This window comes from Heptranchias perlo, chromosome 20 (assembly GCF_035084215.1).
Source record: "Heptranchias perlo isolate sHepPer1 chromosome 20, sHepPer1.hap1, whole genome shotgun sequence".
In the NCBI taxonomy this organism is placed as follows: Eukaryota; Metazoa; Chordata; class Chondrichthyes; order Hexanchiformes; family Hexanchidae; genus Heptranchias; species Heptranchias perlo.
The window spans coordinates 10603798-10617602 of record NC_090344.1 but is presented as its reverse complement, the minus strand read 5'-3'; the positions used below and the strand labels follow the sequence as shown (position 1 = coordinate 10617602).

Below are 13805 nucleotides of genomic sequence, written 5' to 3'. Positions count from 1 at the left end.
GTGACTGCGAACTGAAAGAGCACAATGTCTGCAGAGGCCACGGTCGGATTGCACTCAGCTCCGTCTCCATCATTCAGATGGAGGGTTGTTAGGTTTACAGGAGGCAGCGTCAAATCCTTGGAGATCGCGATCAGGACCCGCCCATCCTTGGTGCAGACTGCAAGAGAGGCAATGAAAGGCGGTTAGTTGCCCCACGGGGAGGGTCAAGGGAACTGTTACCGGGAGGGGGACAATCCCCATCCATATTTCAGTTTCTATCCCGTCCCATTATCTGTCAAATGAAGACCAGTGGACCAACCAGAGCTCATCACCACGACGGTTGGATTTAAATTGCTTGTATCTCCGATAGAAATTAAATATCAAATCCAAATAGTCAGTGGCAGCAGGGGCCGGGGGCTCATTCACTCTGCCCTTCCACAGTGTGATTCCAAAGTCACCGAACAGTAGAATGATTCGAACTGCAGATGCTGGGTGAAAAGGGCGATTAACTATTGCCCTTTCTGTATCTGATTAACAGCACCCCCAATCCCACCATCAAATCTACTCTGCGGGATTGGAAGCTCAATCCCACCAGCGGTTCCACTCTCCGGACTGGAAAAGTTTGAATCTCCAACTGGCGTTGTAGGACAGGAAGGAAAGAGATGAAACTGTCCAGGGAAACTGCGTGCAGCTTGATGGCGGGTGACCCTGGAAAGTCCTAGCCCAGAGTATAGACAGACCAAGAATACACCCACCTGGCAGATTGTCCAGTGAATAGAAACACGGCGGCGCATCCAGCTTCCCCGCATCGAAGCAGCAGCCTCTCTGCACACACTCACTAGCTTCAATTCCCGGAAATCCGCAGTCTTTGCGGTTTTTAGGAGACAACCAACATTTATCGGCGGGGAAAAGAAGAGAGGGCGGCTGAGCTGAACAGATTACAACAAATAACAAAACAAGAATCCCCAACCCCTCCATTATAACAAGCGAACTCTCCTAAGTCAGTGATAAGAGAACGCCGACTTCCCCTTTTTATAGCAGCGCTGTTTAACCCGCAGGAACGGAATGTCCCAATCAGCCTGAGGCAGAGTCCGTGGCCCACGGGCTCCCGAACATCAACCCGCATTCGCACGGCTCACACGGATGGGCCTGTTTTTAATGGCAGAATGAAGGTGAGACAGAATTACTTGGTACACACGTGACATTAACTCTTCCATTGTTGGTGCTGAATTTGATTTACAACTTGTCCCATGTAAATGTCTCACACCGACTGAAATTAATCACAGTAAAATTATGATGTGAACGATATAAAAAAAATAAAGGTGAGACTGGGTCCAACGACACGTTTATTTCTTCATCACAACCAAACTGGAACCAAATCGCATTATTTGTTTTTTTTTTGCTTTTTTAGTCACCTTTATTCTTTAGACCCAACGTCACCTTTAATAGTTTATTAAAAATAGGCCCCATCTCCGTGTGACCGGTGGGAATGCGGGTTTTTTAATACTAATTAATAAACAGAGTGAAATCAATATGTTGTTGTCCAGATACGGTACGGTAGCAGAGTGGTTGTGTTGCTGAAATAGTAATCTCACAGTCCTGGCTGAATAATCTCCAAGTCATAAGTTCAAATCCCGCCACGGCAGCTGAGGAATTTAATTTCAATTAATTAAATAAAATCTGGAATTAAAATACTGGTATCAGTAATGGGTTGCCATGAAACTACCGGATTGTCGTGAAAACACATCTGGTTCACGAATATCCTTCAAAGAAGGAAACCTGCCGTCCTTACCCGGTCTGGCCTAAATGTGACTCCAGACCCACAGCAATGTGATTGATTCTTAATTGCCCTCTGAAATGGCCCAGCAAGCAACTCAGCTGCATAAATCCCGCTGAAAAAAAAGTCATAATAAGAATTAAACCGGACGGACCACTCGGCACGGGACACGACAAAGTTCAAAACAAGCCCAGCTGCCCCGCAAAGCCCTCCTCACAAACATCTGGAGACTTGTGCCAAAATTGGCGGAGCTGTCCCACAGACGAGTCAAGCAAGAGCCTGACACAGCCATGCTCACAGAATCATGCTTTTCAGCCAAAGTCCCAGACTCTTCCATCACCATCCCTGGGGATGTCCTGTCCCACCGGCAGGACAGATCCGACCAGAGGTGGCGGTACAGTGATTTACAGTCAGGAGGGAGTGGCCCTGGGTAGTCCTCAACATTGACTCTGGACCCCATGAAAACTCATGGCATAAGGTCAAACATGGGCAAGGAAACCTCCTGCTGATTACCAGCTACCGCCCTCCCTCAGCTGATGATATCAGTTATCCTCCATGTTGAGCACCACTTGGAGGAAGCAATGAGGGGAGCAAGGGCACAGAATGTACTCTGGGTGGGAGACTTCAATATCCACCACTGACCGAGCTGGTCGAGTCCTGAAGGATATAGCTGCGAGAGTGGGCCTGCGTTGGGTGTTGAGCGAACCAACACGAGGGAAAAACTTACTTGACCTCGTCCTCACCAATCTACCTGTCGCAAATGCATCTGTTCCATGACACCACTGCACAGTCCTCATGGTGACGAAGTCCCGTCTTCGCACTGAGGATACCATCCAACGTGTTGTGTGACACTACCATTGTGCTAAATGGGATCGATGCAGAACAGATCCAGCAGCTCAAAACTGGGCATCCATGAGTTGCTGTGGGCCATCAGCAGCAGCACAATCTGTAATCTCATGGATCGGCATATCCCTCACTCTACCATTACCAACAAGCCAGTGGATCAACCCTGGTTCAATGAGGAGTGTAGAAGAGCATGCCAGGAGCAACACCAGGCGTCCAAATGATGAGGTGTCAACCTGGTGAAGCTACAACTCAGGACTACATGCATGCTAAACAGCGAAAGCAACATGCTATAGACAGAGCTAAGCGATTCCACAACCAACGGATCAGATCAAATCTCTGCAGTTCTGCCACATCCAGTCGTGAATGGTGGTGGATAATTAAACAAGTCATGGGAGGAGGAGGCCCTGTAAACCTCCCCATCCTCAATGATGGCAGAGTCCAGCACGTGAGTGCAAAAGACAAGGCTGAAGCGTTTGCAACCATCTGCGGCCAGAAGTGCCGTGTGGATGATACATCTGGGCCTCCTTCTGATATCCCCAAAATCACAGAAGCCAATCTTCATCCAACTCGATTCACTCCACGTGATATCAAGAAACGGCTGGAGTGCACTGGATACAGCAAAGGCGATGGGCCCGGACAACATCCCGGCTGTCGTGCTGAGGTCTTGTGCTCCAGAACGAGCCGCCCCTCTCGCCCAGCTGTTCCAGTACAGCTACAACACTGGCATCTCCACGACAATGTGGAAAATTGCCCAGGTATGTCCTGTCCAAAAAAGCAGGACAAATCCAATCCGGCCAATTTCCGCCCCATTAGTCTACTCTCGATCATCAGCAAAGTGTTGGAAGGTGTCGTCGATAATGCACTAACTCACCAATAAACTGCTCACCGATGCTCGTTTGGGTTCCGCAAGGACCACTCAGCTGCAGACCTCATTGCAGCCTTGGTCCAACCATGGACAAAAGAGCTGAATTCCAGAGGTGAGGTGAGAGTTACAGACCCTTGATATCAAGGCAGCATTTGACCGAGTGTGGCACCAAGGAACCCTAGTAAAATTGAAGTCAATGGGAATCAGGGGAAAACTCTCGAGTGGCTGGATTTATACCTAGCACAAAGGAAGATGTGAGTGGTTGTTGGAGGTCAATCATCTCACCCCCAAGACATTGTTGCAGGAGTTCTTCAGGACAGTGCATTAGGTCCAACCACCTTCAGCTGCTTCATCAATGACCTTCCCTCCATCATAACGTCAGAAAGGGTGACGTTCGCTGATGATTGCACAGTGTTCAGTTCCATTCGCAATCCCTCAAATAATGAAGCAGTCCGAGCCCGCATTCAGCAAGACCTCGACAACATCCAGACTTGGGCTGATAAGTGCCAAGTAACATTGGCGCCAGACAAGTGCCAGGCAATGACCATCTCCAACAAGAGAGAGTCGAACCACCTCCCCTTGACATTAAACGGCATTACCATCGCCGAATCCCCCATCATCAAAATCCTGGGTTCACCATTGATCAGAAACTTAACTGGACCATCCATATAAATAGTGCGGCGACAAGAGCAGGTCAGAGGCTGAGTATTCTGCGGCGAGTGACTCACCTCCTGACTCCCAAAGCCTTTCCCCATCTACAAGGCACAAGTCAGGAGTGTGATGGAATACTGTCCACTGGCCTGGATGAGTGGAGCTCCAACAACACTCAAGAAGCTCGACACCATCCAGGACAAAGCCGCCCGCTTGATTGGCACCCATCCACCACCCTAAACATTCACTCCCTTCACCACCGACCCACAGTGGCTGCAGTGTGTACAATCTTTGGGATGCACTGCAGCAATTCGCCAAGGATTCTTCGACAGCACCTCCCAAACCTACGACCTTTTCCACCAAGAATGACAATGGCAGCAGGCACATGGGAACAATACCACCTGCACGTTCCTCTCCAAGTCACACACCATCCCGACCTCGAAATATATCGCCGTTCCTTCATCACTGCTGGGTGAAAATACTGGAACTCCCTGCCTAACAGCAGTGTGGGAGAACCTTCACCACACGGACTGCAGCGGTTCAAGAAAGCGGCTCACCACCACCACTCAAGCGTGATTAGGGATGGGCAATAAATGCTGGCCTCGCCAGCGACGCCCATATCCCATGAACGAATATATATTAAAAAACTTAAATACTGTGGCTACAATAGCAGGTCAGAGGCTGGGCATTCTACGGCGAGTGACTCAGCTCATGACTCTCCAAAATCTTTCTACCATCTACAAGGCACAAGTCAGGAGTGTGATGGAATACCCTCCACATGCCTGGACGAATGCATCTTCAACAACAATCAAGAAGCTAGGCACCATCCAGGACAAAGCAGCCCGAATAATTGGCACCCCATCCACCATCTTTAACATTCACTCCCTCCAGCGCACCGTGGCTGCAGTGTGTACCATCTACAAGATGCACTGTAGCAATGCAATTCGCCAAGGCTTCTTCGACAGCACCACCCAAACCCGCGACCTCGACCAGCGAGAAGGACAAGAGCAGTAGGCGCATGGGAACAACACCACCTGCACGTTCCCCTCCAAGTCACACACCATGCTCAGGTGACGCTGGGTCAAAATCCTAGAACTACCTGCCTAACTGCACTGTGTGAGAACCTTCAGCACGCGGACTTCAGCGGTTCATGAAGACGGCTCACCGCCACCTTCTCAAGGCCAATTAGGGATATACAATAAATGCTGGCATTGTCAGCGACGGTCAAATCCCATGAAATCATAGATTTCGGAGAAAGGTTGCAGCACGGAAGGAGGCCATTCGGCTCTATATAACAGCAATCCAGCTCGTCCCACTCCCCCACCGTTTCCCCGAAGCCGTGCAATTCTTTTCCTTTCAAGTAATTATCTCGTTCCTCTTTGAAGGCCATGATTGAATCTGCCTCCACCACCCCCTCGGGCAGTGCATTCCAGGTCCTAACCATTCGCTGTGTAAAGAACTTTTTCCTCATTTCACCTTTGGTTCTTTTGCCAGTCACCTGAAATCCATGTCCTCTGTTTCTTGTCCCTTCTGCCAATGAGAACAGTTTCTCTCCATCTATTCTGTCTAGACCCATCATCATTTTGAATACCTTGATTAATTCTCCTCGCAACCGTCTCTGTTCCAAGGAGAACAACGCAACTTCTCCAGTCTATCCAAGTAACTAAAGTCTCTCATCCCTGGAATCATTCCAGTAAATCTCTTCTGCACCCTCTCGAAGGCCTTCACATTTTTCCTAACGTGCGGTGCACAGAACTGGACACAATACTCCAGTTGTGGCCAAACCAGTGTTTGATAAAGGTTCATCATAACGTCCATGCTTTTTTACTCTATGCCTCTATTTATAAAGCCCAGGATCCCGTATGATTTTTAACGGCTTTCTCAACCTGCTCTGCCACCTTCAAAGATTTGTGCACATAAACCCCAGAACTCTCTGAACCTGTGCCACTTTTAGATTTGTGCCCTCTAGTTTATATTGCCTCTCCTCGTTCTTCCTACCGAAATGTATCACTATGCATGTTTCTGCGTTAAATTTCATCTGCCGTGTGTCCGCCATGCAGCCAGTCTGTCTATCGCCTCTTGAGGTGTATCACTATCCTTCACAGTTTCTACCGCCATTCCAAATTGTGTGTCATCTGCAAATTTTGAAGTTGTGCCCAGTGCACCCAAGTCCAAGTCATTAATATATATGAAGAAAAGCAGTGGTCCCATCACTAACCCCTGGGGAACACCACTGTACACCTCCCTCCAGTCCACAAAACAACCGCTCACCACTACTTTCTGTTTCCTGTCCCTTAGCCAATTCTGTATCCATGTTTCTATTGTCCCCTTTATTCATGGGCCGCAATCTTACTGATAAGCCTACAGTGGGGCACTTTATTAAATGCCTTTTTAAAGTCCATATACACCGTATCAACTGCATTGCCTTCATCTACCCTCTCTGTTATCTCATCAAAATATTCCATCAGGTTAGTTAAACTCGTTTTGCCTTTAACTAATCCGTGCCGGCTTTCCCTAATCAATCCACACTCGTCCAAGTGATTGTGAATTCTGTCCCGGATTGTCGTTTCTAAAAGTTTCCCCAACAGTGAGGTTACCTGACTGGCCTCTTGTTGCTGGGTTCACCCTTGCACTCTTTCTTGAACAAGGGTGTAACATTTGCAACTCTCCGCTCCTCTGCACCACCGCCGTATCTTTGGATATTTGGATGATTATGGCCAGTACCTCTGCAATTTCCCCTCTTACTTATATCAGCAACCTAAGATGCATCCCATCCATTCGGGTGACTTATCTACTTTAAGTGCAGATAGCCTTTCAAGTACCTCTTTTTTATCAATGTTTCGCCCATCTGGTATCTCAACTATATCTTCCTGTACTGAGACTCTGGCAGCATCTTCATCTTTGGTAAAGACAAATGCAAAGTATTCATTTGGTCCCTGAGCCACCCACTCTGCCTCCATGAGCAGATCTCCTTTATGGTCACGAATCAAAGTAGGGCTCTTACGACCCGTTTAATGTTTACATGCCTGTGGAAGACTTTTGGATTCCCTTTTATGTTGGCCTCCAGTCTAGTCTTATTCTCTCTCTTTGACCCTCTTATTTCCTCTTTCACATCCCCTCTGAACGTTCTATATTCTGCCTGGTGAATGAATACGTAAAAAAAGTTAGGATTTCCGACAGCCTGAAACAAAAAGTTATTTGTTGATTAATGGCGATTTGAACAACTATTCGTCTTTTTTCAGAGTTTAATGAGTATTGCGAAATTAATACAGTAAACTATTTTGTAGAAGTTAATCCCCTGAACGGGAAAGGGACCCGTCTCCCACATTGAGAGCATTTGCAGACGGCAGCTATCATCTGAGGGTTTCCTATAAGATCGTGTGTAACAGCGTTTCTGTAGTGTAGTGGTTATCACACTCGCCTAACACGCGAAAAGTCCCCGGTTCGAAACCGGGCAGAAACATTTTGAAAACGTTACCCACTAAAATTCAATGAGTGTGAAAAAAGCAAGAATTCAGTCTGTCGTTAAATGTGAATAAAATACCACACCTCACAGAACAGGTATATTTTCCATTCTCTGTATAGTTCAATACAAACTCAAACACTACACATATACAGACAGTGTTTAACACTCACTCACGTTTCCTGAACTGACGGTGCAGAAAGCCCCTCTCAAAGCTGCACATTGCGAATAATTTCAGCTGATTTGTGAGAGATCATTAAAGGCTCCGGCAGTGCAGCTTCGGTTAATAACCACAGTTCTTGACAGCATTGCGGTCGCGGCAACAAACATCAGTTTTTCGATGTTTGATGTTCCCCAGCTCCCGGATTGATTGAGGCCACGACAGAAACAACATTAAGCCCCTCTTTCGGCCCCGCTCTCTCCAATCACACGTTGCTGGCGGGAAGCTGCAATTCCCGCTACAGACAACGCATTACTGCCCATCCCTGGGAAACAAGACACCACCGAAGCTTTGACAACACATCACAGGCATCGTCTGTCCCGGAGCTGTTGCTTCGCAACAAAGGCAGAACTTACCAGCTGTTTCAAAATGTATAGCTTGAACTCTGGAACCTGATATCACTACCCGCTTTAAAAGTTTGATGCTTTAACGAACGAGCTACCCAGGTTCGCTAGTCGTTAAGTTCCCATCTTAGATATTCATAAGAGGACTCTGAATTATCCCTCGAAGACGTCGAACGGGGGTGATGGTCACTGTTCTAAAATTCTCAGTCACGTGTTGAGGGGAATCCTTGATTTTATTGAACATGATCTAAGAAACATGGACAGTGAACTCGTGAGCTTAAAATCCTTGTTGTTTGTGCCAAATGTCTTGTCATTCGTTGGCACGAATTAAAATAACACTTTACCCAGTGGCCCAAAAGCTGAACTTGTCCCACACGGGAGCTGGAAAAGGCCTCTCGACCTATCAGCGTATTAACATCTGCAAGCTGAATAATTTCACCCGTGACACAGAGACACCAGGCAGCAGATTTCCCTTCCAAATTTTCCCCACACGAAACTTCCAACCGATGAATATCCGCTCAACGAAAAGAATAATCGTATGTTTGGTTCCATCGATTTAAAGATCTCATCCCGGCCCCTTTGCCATGACAGCTGACGCTGAGATCCCCCTCTCCCTCAAAAACAACGAAACTCGCATCTGCTCAAGCAAGACGGAAGGCCAGAGGAACTCAAGTGCCCACATGGGAACACTAAGAAGTAGATGCATCATGGAACATACCAGTTGTACTTTGAACTCCGGTCAAAATGCCCGGATTGAAAGGTTTGATTGTTGAAGGTGAAACTTGAACTCACAACCTGAGCACTTCCAGAGCCCATACTGCTTACATAAATACCGAAGTATCAGTGCTTTTATCAAACAGCTTGATTTTCAGCCTCTCAATGATCGCTTCGGGATCTTTCTCAAAGAGAAGCCGCCAATCAAGAGGCGCTTCGTCAAATATCCACAATGATCTTTAAAAGCCGTGGAATCTGAACAAAACCCCAAAAGATAAGAACTTTTATTAATATTATTATTAACTGAAGGACATTTTTTCATGATACTTTAAGGAGGATTTAGGCAAAGTGGGACCTGAAACTCAGAAACTCTCTCTGGGCTGTCCGTGACTGAAGAGATGGACGTTATTTCAATTGAAAACTGAGGCACGGAACTTTCTCGTGGAGAATCATAGAATCATAGAATCATAGAAGTTTACAACATGGAAACAGGCCCTTCGGCCCAACATGTCCATGTCGCCCAGTTTGTACCACTAAGCTAGTCCCAATTGCCTGCACTTGGCCCATATCCCTCTATACCCATCTTACCCATGTAACTGTCCAAATGCTTTTTAAAAGACAAAATTGTACCCGCCTCTACTATTGCCTCTGGCAGCTCGTTCCAGACACTCACCACCCTTTGAGTGAAAAAATTGCCCCTCTGGACCCTTTTGTATCTCTCCCCTCTCATCTGAAATCTATGTCCCCTCGTTATAGACTCCCCTACCTTTGGTGTGACAGAAGATTGCGGTTGGTTAGTGGCAGTTGCCGGGGAGATCTAGAGGAGAGGGAGAAAAGCCATCGTCACAGCTGTGACTGCGCAAGTGCTCTGCTTAGCTGTAATGTTTAAAAAGTAGTGTACAGTACAGGGCAGTGTCCTAGGCCCAATCATCTTCAGCTGCTTCATCAATGACCTTCCCTCCATCATAAGGCCATAAATGGGGATGTTCACTAATGATTGCACGGTTTTCAGTTCCATTCGCAACCCCTCAGATAAAGAAGCAGTCCGTGCCCGCATGCAGCAAGACCTGGACAACATCCAGGCTTGGGCTGATAAGTGGCAAGTAACATTCGCTCCAGAAAAATGACAGGCAATGACTGTCTCCAACAAGAGAGAGTCTAACCATGTCCACTTGACATTCAACGGCATTACCATCGCCGAATCCCCAACCATCATCATCCTTGGGGTCACATTGACCAGAAGCTCAACTGGACCAGCCACATAAATACTGTAGCTTCAAGAGCAGGTCAGCCGCTGGATATTCTGCGGCGAGTGACTCACCTCCTGACTCCCCAGAGCATTTCCACCATCCACAAGGCACTAGTAATGAGTGTGATGGAACACTCTCCACTTGCCTGGATGAGTGCAGCTCCAACAACACTCAAGAAGCTCGACACCATCCAGGACAAAGCAGCCCGCTTGATTGGTACCCCATCCACCACCCTAAACATTCACTCCCTCCAACACCGGCGCACAGTGGCTGCAGGGTGTACCATCCATAGGATGGACTGCAGCAACTCGCCAAGGCTTCTACGACAGCACCTCCCAAACCCACGATCTCTACCAGCTAGCAGGACAAGAGCAGCAGTCACATGGGAACAATACCACCTGCACATTTCCCCTCCAAGTCATACACCATCCCGACTTGGAAATATATCGCCGTTCCTTCATCGTCGCTGGGTCAAAATCCTGGAACTCACTAACGAACAGCACTGTGGGAGAACCTTCACCACACGGACTGCAGCGGTTCAACAAGACGGCTCACCACCACCTTCTCAAGGGCAATTAGGTATAAACAATAAATGCTGGCCTCGCCAGCGACGGTCACATCCCACGAACGAATTTAAAAAAACCTCAAACAAACAAACAGACCTTTTGGATGGGTTCACTAATTGGGAATCGGATTTAACTACTGTGTTTGGGCACACGGCCCCACACTGCTGAACTCCCAGCCCCTTCCATCAGCACTCGCTTTCTTTCACACACCGACTGGATTTCAGCCTGTTGCTGTTCCATCTGAAATTCATCAACGGACTCTCTGCCAAAACATCGAGTGAATCCTAATGCTTGGTCACCTGGCAATTCCCCACGCTCACCATTAGTCTTTGGTCCTTCCAGCATGCTGCATGCAGTGACAAAATCTGTTCTTCCACCGAGGTTTTCTGCTGACTGGATATTTTCAACATTCTCGATTTGGGTGCATGGGCAGGTCATATTGTCCGGTCAGACTTTCTTGTCCTCAGAGTCCAGGGCTTTACATTCAAAAAAAGAAAATAAAAGCGCTTTTATTCTGACTCAGCTCAGACGAAAGGTCATCGACCTGAAACATTAACTCTCTTTCGATATCTAACGATTCTGTCTGACCTGCTGACGATTTCCAGCATCTACTGTTATTATTTCAGATTGGCAACATAGCCATTATTTTCATTTTGAATAAAAGGGCTTTCCAATTTCTGCCCATGTGACGCGGTGGCCCAGAGGTTAAGGCAATGGATTGTTAATCTATTGTGCTCTGCACGCGTCGGTTTGAATCCGATCGTCGTTGATTTTTGTGTTAAAGTCTTGTTTCTCTCATTCACTCCATCCAGAAGGTGTGGCTGTCAGTCCCATGCTTCTCGAAACGGCAGACGGAGGTTTTTGCGTTGTTTGCTGCAATCAGCAACAGTTCCTTCCACGAAGGTGTTGAGATTGTGAGATCGCGACGTATCAAACGGACAGCGGTGTCCTGGTAAAAAGAGTCTATCTTATGGTCAACGTAAGAGAAACTAATCGACCATAATTGTGATTTATATCCCGGATCATTCCGTGTCTGTGTCTGTTTCAAAGGGATGTGCTGTAAGTCCCGGACCATTGCGTGTGCGTTTCACCCGATTTTCTTGATACCTTCTTCCTTCTGAACTGAAATGACGATCCTCTCTCGAGAAGAGGTTTCACCGCCTGCTTCGGGCAACTGGTAGGAAAACTGATGAGACCAAGTTCATTCTGGTGGGCTTCCATTCCAATCTCCGCACTCTATCCCCCATCCAGTCCCACCCCCGCCTGGACATTATAATCTGCGATATTCATAAGGGAATGGAAAAGCCGAATATCAGGGTTATAATTTTCTTGGTTCCTCAACACTGAATAGCATCAATTGTAATGAGTCAGAAGGTAATCATAGAATCATAGAAGCTTACAGAACAGATGGAGGCCATTCCGCAGTGGTACCTGTGCTGGATCTTTCGAAGACCTGTCCACGGACTGCAGCGGTTCAAGAAGGCGGCTCACCACCACCTTCTCGAGGGCAATTAGGGATGGGCAATAAACGCCGGCCTTGCCAGCGACGCCCACATCCCGTGAACGAATAAAAAAAAAAATTAAAAAAATTAGACCCACACCCAGATTTTTCCCTGCAAATTAGTCCTCTTCAATTACATGTCCAATTGCCTTTTGAATGATTCCATGGAATCTGCTTCCACCACCCTTTCAGGAAGTGCGTTCCTGATCTTAAAACACCCTCAGTGTGAAAACATTCTCCTCAGTTCCCCTCTAGTTCTTTTCCCAATTATTTTAAATCTGTGACCTTTGGTTACCGACCCACTTGCCAGAGGAAACCGTTTCTCCCAACTTTTACTTTCAAAACCCCTCATTATTTTAAATATCTCTATTAGGTCTCCCCTTAACCATCTCTTCTGTAAGGAGAATAATCACAGCTTCTCCAATGTCTCCACATAACTGAAGTCCCTCATCCCTGGTGTCATCCAGGTCAAACTGCTTTGAATCCCCTTCAATGCCTTTTCATCCTAATGTGTGGTGCCCAGAACCGTACATATAGTCCAGCTGAGGCCGAACCACTGATGTGTAAGGATTAGTATGAATTCCTTTTTTTGTATTCAATGCCCCTATTTGCAAAGCAAAGTATCCCTTATGCTTTCTAAACCGCCTTATCAACTTGCCGTGTTTTGTGAATATGCACCTCCAGGTTCCTCTGCTCTTGCACCCCCGCCCCGCCATAAATTGTTCCATTTAGATTATACTGCCTCTCCATGTTCTTCTTCCAAAAGTGCATCACTTCACACTGATCTGCATTAAATCTGTCACGTGACTGCTCATTTCACCATTCTGTCTCTGTCCTCCTGAAATCTGCTACTATCTTCCTCACTATTTACAACTTGTTGAACTTTTGTAATATCCGCAAACTTCGAAACTGTACTCCCTATTCCCACATCCAAGTCATTTATATATAACAAGAAAAGCAATAGTCCTAGTACCGACCCCTGGGGGATCCCACTGCATGTTTCCCTCCAGTCAGAAAAACATCCGTTCACCACTGCTCTCTGACTCCTGTCCCTTAGCCAATTACGTGCCCGCATTACCACTGGTCCTTCAACCCCACGTGCTTCTAGTTTTCGAATAAATCTGTTAGGTGATAATTTCTAAAATGTGACCTGAGAATAGCTGTAACCCCGTTATCTTATTCTTAAGCAATGAGAATACAGCTATTAAGACCGAGTGATAGATCAGGTTCATTCCCATTACCCGGAGGTGACGGGACCTGAGGAGGGAAATCCCATCTGGGTTTATATTTTTCGAAAACGGAGACGGAAAATCGCAAAGATCATCCCGTCGAAATACAACATTTGACTGAAGATCCGTCAGCCATACCCCATCCAGACCTGGCCGTTCAAGGAAGACTGATAAGTCCATCAGGAGAAAACACGGAGAGAGAGAAGAAATGCAGACAGAGATAGAGAGAAGCACGCAAAGAAAATAACAGTCTAAGTCTCCACATTCGGTGATTAAGCTGAAGCTTAAAATAAATCCCATATCGTGAAATCTTATAGGTATACATTTGGCTAGATTATCTCTTTATCTCTGAGAGAAGCACTGCCTGGTCATTACAGCTCTTATTTATTTCGTACTATGA

The 13805-nt window shown here is 46.8% G+C and overlaps 1 non-coding gene across 1 annotated transcript; it reads left to right on the top strand.

The window, feature by feature from the left end:
* The first annotated feature begins 7508 nt into the window (after window positions 1–7508).
* On the top strand, window positions 7509–7581 carry trnav-aac (transfer RNA valine (anticodon AAC)). Its single transcript has one exon. It is a non-coding gene; the product is annotated as a tRNA-Val (tRNA).
* Window positions 7582–13805: the final 6224 nt, after the last annotated feature.